Source organism: Vicugna pacos, chromosome 4, assembly GCF_048564905.1.
Source record: "Vicugna pacos chromosome 4, VicPac4, whole genome shotgun sequence".
In the NCBI taxonomy this organism is placed as follows: Eukaryota; Metazoa; Chordata; class Mammalia; order Artiodactyla; family Camelidae; genus Vicugna; species Vicugna pacos.
In genome coordinates this window covers 6,772,268-6,779,603 of record NC_132990.1, presented here as the reverse complement: position 1 = coordinate 6,779,603, position 7,336 = coordinate 6,772,268, and the positions used below count along the sequence as shown (strand labels likewise).

At 39.5% G+C, this 7,336-nt stretch overlaps 1 pseudogene; it reads left to right on the top strand.

Moving 5' to 3' along the window:
• Window positions 1–1,007: 1,007 nt before the first annotated feature.
• On the top strand, window positions 1,008–1,108 carry LOC116279981 (U6 spliceosomal RNA; annotated as a pseudogene).
• The last annotated feature ends 6,228 nt before the right edge of the window (window positions 1,109–7,336 follow it).

The following is a 7,336-nucleotide window of genomic DNA, read 5'->3' as shown; positions in this document are numbered from 1 at the left end:
TTTGTACTACACACCTTGAGTTTAATTATTCTTTAAAATGTCTTTCAAAAGATTTCACCATAGTCAGCATTGAAACAAAACCATATAATGTTTGCAGAAAGATACGGAAACAGAAGAACAGAGCACAAATGTAACATCACTGAAGCAAATAATCTTCACTGGAAGAATGACCCCAATTTTATATTTTCTGGGGAAGAAACAACCAGTGCTTGATGGGACCCAAGAAAGAAGATACCCCAAAGTGGCTAAAGATAAGAAAATGCAAAGAGATTGCCTCCAAACACCACACACCACACAATGGAGCTTCAAGGGTGGAGAAACTGGCAAACTTCAAAATAGGTGAAGGAAATTTCAAAGCACCAAGATGCTGGCTGCATCAGACAAATACTGGTGTGATCTCACTTATGGGTGGAATCTAAAACAAGCAAACAAAAAACAGACTTGTGGATACGGAGAACTCATTGATAGTTGCCAAAGGCAAGGGCTAGGGGGTGGGCGAAGGGGTCCAAAGGTACAAACTTCCAGTTATAAGATAAGTAAGTCTTGGGGATAAAGTGTACTGCATTGTGATTATAGTTAATAATACTTGATGGTACATTTGAAAGTTGCTAAGAGCATAGATTTTTACATTTCTCAACACAAGAAAAGGATCTGTAACTATGTGTGGTAATGGATGTTAACTAGACTTCCTGTGGTGATCATTTTGCCATATATACAAGTACCGAATCACTATGTTGTACACCTGAAACTAATATAATCTCATGTTATATGTCCGTTATATCTCAATTTTTTTAAAGAAGCTGGTAATGGCACAGGTCCATCAACAAAGTGTTGTGCCACAGTTTAAGCTTGCTTTCTTCCTTTTTCTCTCTCCCTCTTTCTCTTCCTTCCTTCCCTCCTTTCTGTCTTTCTTTCTCTGCCGTACATAAAACAATGGGACAGTAACAATCAATGATGCCTTACAGTCAATGCAATATAGGTCTTTTGTTAACATGGAAATGTATCTTTGCTACATTTAACTGCTCCTTTCTAAAATTAGAATAATACAGAGTTAGCATGGCACCTGGGTAAGGATCACATGCAACCTGGTGAAACATTCCACATTTTTTCCATTTCTTAACCTGGGTGTTTACTTGTGAACATTCGTCCAGCTGTACACTTATGTTTTCTGCACATTTTTCTAAATGTGCCTTGCTTTAATGTAAGTTTCTTAAAATATCAGTCTGTAACAGAGTTTGCACCGTGTGGGTCCCCTTTTTGTAACGGTGTAGGTGTGCGTGACTTCTCATACTGGTACCTGTGTTTCTGTATGTAGGCACAGGACCCAAATGTCACAGGAATTACAGAAAGACAGGTGAGTTTTACTTTCTTCTTCATGCTTTTCTGTGCCTGAATATTTTTTTACAGCATTTCTTTTACAATCAGGAGAAAAAGACAGACCTAGTTGCATTTTAAAAACACACATCTTAAACAAAACCTGTATATTTGATTTTTTAGATTGAAGTATAGTCAGTTTACAATGTTTTGTTAATTTCTGGTGTACAGCATAGTGATTGAGTTATACATATATATATATATATATATATATATATATATATATATATATATTCCTTTTCATATTCTTTATTGTAGAGTATTATAAGATGTTGAATATACTTCCCTGTGCTATCAGTAGGAACTTGTTGTTTATCTATTTTATACATAGTAGTTAGTATCTGCAAATCCTGAACTCCCAATTTATCTCTCCACCCCTTTGTCCTGCTTGTAACCATAAATTTGTTTTCTATGTCTGTGAGTCTGTTCCTGTTTTGTAAATAAGTTCATTTGTGTCAGTTTTTAGATTTCACATATGAATGATATCATATGGTATTTTTCTTTTTCGTTCTGGCTCACTTCACTTAGAATGAGGATCTCTAGGTCCATCCAGGGTGCTGCAAATAAAACCTGCATATGTGCACAGCAATTTTGCTTTGCAGAATTTGTGTACAGAAATAATTAAGGACACGCACAACAATTTAGCTGTAAGAATTCTCATCACACTTCAAATCTTCTACCCAGTATTTCATTTGAGAATTTAGTCTAAAAAATGATTTGAGATGTAGACAAATATTTCTTTGCAAAGTTTTTCATCATAGTGTTTTGTAAAATATCAAATGCTTCCAATAACCTGGGGATAGTTAGATACATTATTGTACATTCATGTGATGAACACAGCCACTCACATGGGTATGGACTTAAAAAAATGTGATGACATAGGAGATGATTACTAAAACTGTCAAATGAAAAAGTCTACTACAAAACTCTCAATGCAGTAGAAACCAAATATTATCAAACATGCACAAAATAAATATATGACATATATATGCAAATAAAAAGGAAGAAATACATGCAAACATTTATAGTGATTAATCCCCACCGTGAAGTTGTAACGTTTTAATTATCTTTTTGGTACCTTTATTTTCCACATTCTCTAAAATGAGTATTATGTATTCTGTAATTTTTAGAAAGTCTATTTTTTTTTAATTACTGCTGTCACAAATACTTACCCAGAGGGCAAACATTCACACCAAAACAAAATTCTAGCACAGAATGTGCCCCAGGCCCTGCTTCTCAGCTCTCGTGCTCACAGAAGTGAAGGATGACCTGCTACCCAGAGCCTACTGGATTCATTTAAATACAATCCTATTACACCCGCTTGTCTAGTTTCCTGGCCCAAAATAAACTAGAAACACTGACGGAGGCAGACAGGGGACTGCAGTTGTCAAGAGACTAACAATGAATGTAAAAGTGAAGGAGAAGAGAAAAAAATAATAAAAATAATAAGCATATAATAATGTGTTTAGTGTCAGGGCAGAGGAACCTACTGACCTGAGGGCAACTGTGAATTGAAACAACCCAATATCCATATTCAGAGTATGATTAAACTTTTATATACAGCACTTTCCTATTAAAACCTTCAAGTTAGGGGGAGGGTGTAGCTCAGTGGCAGAGCACATGCCTAGCATACACAAGGTCCTGGGTTCAATCCCCAGTACTTCCATCAAAAATAGATAAATAAATAAACTTCATTACTTTCCTCCCCCACCCAAAAAAACTCTATGTCTAATAAAAATGTAAGTATATAATAAAAACCTTCAAGTGATAAAATTTCATGGAAATGAGCAAAGTTACAAAAGTTAGACCAAAGAGTTTTTTAATTCTTCTGATTGCACAAGGATGTATTTTTCATAGATTATTATACTACCATATTTATAGATAAATAGGAACATAGGCACAGAAATGTAATTTTTAAAGGATCGAAGTTTGAAATATCCAAAAAAAAATCTGGTCTTGTCAATACTCCAGATTACTGATGAAAAAAATGAGGGACTTGTAACAGAAAAATAAACGCTTTATGAAAACTGAGAAAGAAATGAGGGAGTACTTTATTCTGAATATTATTAGTTTTTCTTTCCTTTCAAGAAAACCTGAATCGTGAGCTTTTATTCAAATAATAAAATACACACGATAAATTGTAATTGTGTTTCATGCTCCAAAAACCAATTCCTGAAACTGTACAATGAAAAGAATTATAAAAACAATCATTAGGCATGCAGATCAGTGGGTTTTTCCATGTATTTCTCACCAAGCGGTTCAATTCGTACTAACATCTTAGTATTTCTTGTTTTAAAATGAAAGAAAACAAGAAAAACAACTTTAAGAATGAACAAAACTCTTACTGAGTCCTTATGACATGCCAAGTACTTTTTATATATTATCTCATTTAATTCTCAACATGACCTTGCAAGGTACATGTTCATATTCCCATTTGAAAGATAGGAAAACAGAGGCTCTGGGACAGGGGTTAGGAGGATTATGGGCTCCAGTGTCAGTGTACCTTGGCTTGGACCCCTGCCTCTCACTTCTGTCTGACCTCAGCAAGTCACTGAGATTCTCTGTGCCTCAGTGTCTTTATCTGCAAAACAGGGATAACAATACTCAAAAAGAAGCTGTCAGGATTAAATAAGCCTCCCCTGGCTACCCGATCGCTTCACATCCTCTGTGTTCTGTGAAGACGTGAATCAGCAGAGCGCATGCCCGGAGGCACGGTTGACCCAAACATCCAGCAAGAAACGGTGGACAAGCTGTCTCTAACAAGCTAATCTTTAATTTTCTCAAGTTTGTAAGGGTGATAAGGAAGAAACATTTTTTTTTAATGGAAAAGCTGACTGTAACCATGAAGAAAATTCACTTCAGCTGAGCAAATATTTATTGAGCGTCTACTTGTTCAGATCCCGGCAAATGCAAAGGAGAATAGGGCTGGAATTTTAAGTAGTTTATAATTGGACTTCCTATTAAAAATGGCAGGTTGAACACCTGTGTTCCGTCCCCCAAATCACTCCAAAATGACTGAAAAGGAACTTTTCAAAAAGAAGAAATAAAGTTTAAACCCACCTTCTCTGCTTACCCCCATCTTCACTCTCAGCCAATGACCTCACCTCATGTCCCACAACCACCCCCCCCAAACTCCCATCACCACGTCTACGCCCTCCCCCTGCCGCAGCATCTGCACCGGGCTCTCTTCCTTCCTGTTACTGAAATGAGCTGAGCATGGGTACCTAAGGCTGCCTTCCAGTCGGAAAGCTCCCCGTGCTATGGGCTAGTTTGGAGAACCACTCCGAAATTCTTCCACGTCTCACCTCACCGTTTTCCCTCTCCACTGGGGCATCCCATCAGCATACAGACTGGCTGGAATTCTCCTTCCTCCTCCTACTCCCTCACTTCTGCATAGGAAAGGGCTGCAAAATCATCTTACATTGATTTTGCATTTATTCCAATTCCTCTCCCTTTTTAGACTCACTCTAATCAAGTTTTCGCTCCACAACCTTAGCAGGGTTACCAGCGACATCCGTGTTGCTAAATCCGTTTTCTCTTTCCTTACTTGGCACAGCTGAGCACCCCGTCCGACTTGATATCCTTTCTTCTCTCTGCTTCTCCAACACCGCTCTCTCCTGACTTCCCCCCACACCCCCCACATTTAATCCTTTGTTCTCTCTTCCTGTTCCAAGGGAACTTAGAGGCCACCTGTTGAAGATGGTGGCATCAAAGGATGAAAAGAGCCTGAGGTCCTGAATGTGTGGAGAACAACCTGCCACCTCCATCGATGACCTGGGAGAGAAACCTTCCTTGTGTTGAGCTAGCATGCTGGAGAGGCAGCTAGCATCACTTAGCCTGACTCGTACATTCAACCACAGTAATAGGGAGGCAATGAAAAATCTGATTAATCGAGAAATAGACCCTGAAGCAAATTATTTAGACATATGGATGGAGATGGCTAAAGAAACAGGAAATGTGAAAGTGGTACCTCTCAGACGTGGAACTACAGGACTAGGGTGGGGTGGGGTAGGTGACTGCCGGATTGTATTATAAGTCAGGAGTAGGGGTAAACAGTATTCTCACTGCCCTCCTGGAGATTATGTTCCAGCGCGGGAGCGAGGGAAAAGGAAGCCAGTCAGGTAAATGGAATCATTGCTACTGGGATATGTGTTATAAAGGAGTTGACTAAAAGGCCAGGGGTTGGGGGGCATAGCTCAGTGGTGGAGCACATGCTTGGCATGCACAAGGTCCTGGGTTCAATCCCCAGTGCCTCTGCTAAGGGGAAAAATTTAAATTCATCAATAAAATAAAAATAAATGTAGCTTTTTCAAAAAGACCATAAAAAATTAAAAAATAAATCTATAAGCCAAATAGTAATACTTAACTTTTAACTATATGTATGCATAATTTAAATTAAAATATAAATTATTGATTTAAGAGAGGTTTACAACCTTCTAGGAGAAGCAGACATGAAGATAGGTAATTATAGAATACAGACTATAAATACCCAAAGGGAAGCGTGATGGATTATGAGTGAACCAGAGAAAAAGCTCTTACAATGCAACAGACGCACTTGGGTACAATAAAAAGTTGTGTTCAATTCGGTTAGGTTGTTTTATTGTAGATTCCAGATATGATGGCTTCACAGAGGGTAGAAAACTTGAGAGTGTCTTCTTTCCCTTCTCTTTTCTTTCCCTTTTGGGAGAGGTGTAAGGGGAAGATATTTTAAACAGTAAGTGGAAGAAAGCCAAGAATCAGGGCTCTGCCAGCACGTACTATTCCTTTGTGCGCATTTTTTTTTAAAGCATCTCTTCCTCGAGATACTCTCATCTATTGGAAAATTGCCTTCACCACCCTTCTGTTGTTAGAATGAGACACTCTACTGACATCTGGTGGATAAGCATCATAATAAATATTCAAGTTCAAGGATTCAGGCCTGCCAAGTGAATTGCTCTCCTTCCATGTGTGATGTGCTCCCCACGCAACCTGCACCCCGGCTTTGGCTGTTGTCGTTGCTAAGTGTCTGTTGACGGCCCCAGCCCTCGGACCCTGATCCTACCTTGCTACCTCCTCTCTTTCCCCTTCTCCTTTCTCTCCTTCTCTTTCTCTCTGCTCCTCCTATCTAAGAGTGCCTCTCCCTTCCAAAACAATCACCCCCCTTTTTTGTGCAGAGCAAAAGGCTTGGTTTCAACAGACACCTAGACCTTCAGAGTTTCTCCATCTACGCCAAGCTCTATCCAACACTAAGTTGTAAATCCAGGGTGCATGTCGTCTGCAAAAGAAACAATTCTCTCCCTCAGTCTAGATGAGGCCATAATTCAGTCTGTCTTTTAATTAAGGCCGGTGCCCTGGGTGAATGGGGTCCTGAAGCAGCTGCTCAAGACAAGACTCTTGCCCTGGGGCCCTCCAGCTCCACCACTAGGACCCTGAGCGCGGCTTGCTTGGACGTGAGTACTTGCCACGCCCACTCTGACTGATTTCAAGCCCTTGACTCCAACCAGGGCCAGAAAAGCAACGTGTGCTTTCTTCACCACTTCTCTTAGGAACCTGGGCTGGTTTTTGCTTAAAGCCCCAATTCAGCTCAGTTGATTAAAAGGGAAGCCCTTACTTATTTTTTTCTCTGCTTTTTTTTTTCTGTTCCGATTTACTTAAGGAATTAGCTGATACACATCTGCAGAAAAAAACAAAACAAAACAAAACTGCATTCTTTCCAGGCCTAACTCCTCTCTTTTCCTTTGTGTGAAACTGAATGGGCCTGCCTGTGATGTGAGCATGTTCAGCGACCCAAGGCCCTTCTCCTCTGTGTAGAGTCTGATGTCGCTGCTTCTCTAGATTACTTTCTAAAATCCATCACCCAGGTTGGATTAAAAGATTGACCTTGGATGAATCCCTTTCTTGCCATCCATCTCCCCTAAACACTACTGAAGGACAATGAGGTGGCCTCAAGGAGACAACCCTGTCTCAATGACTGGCTTCTGAA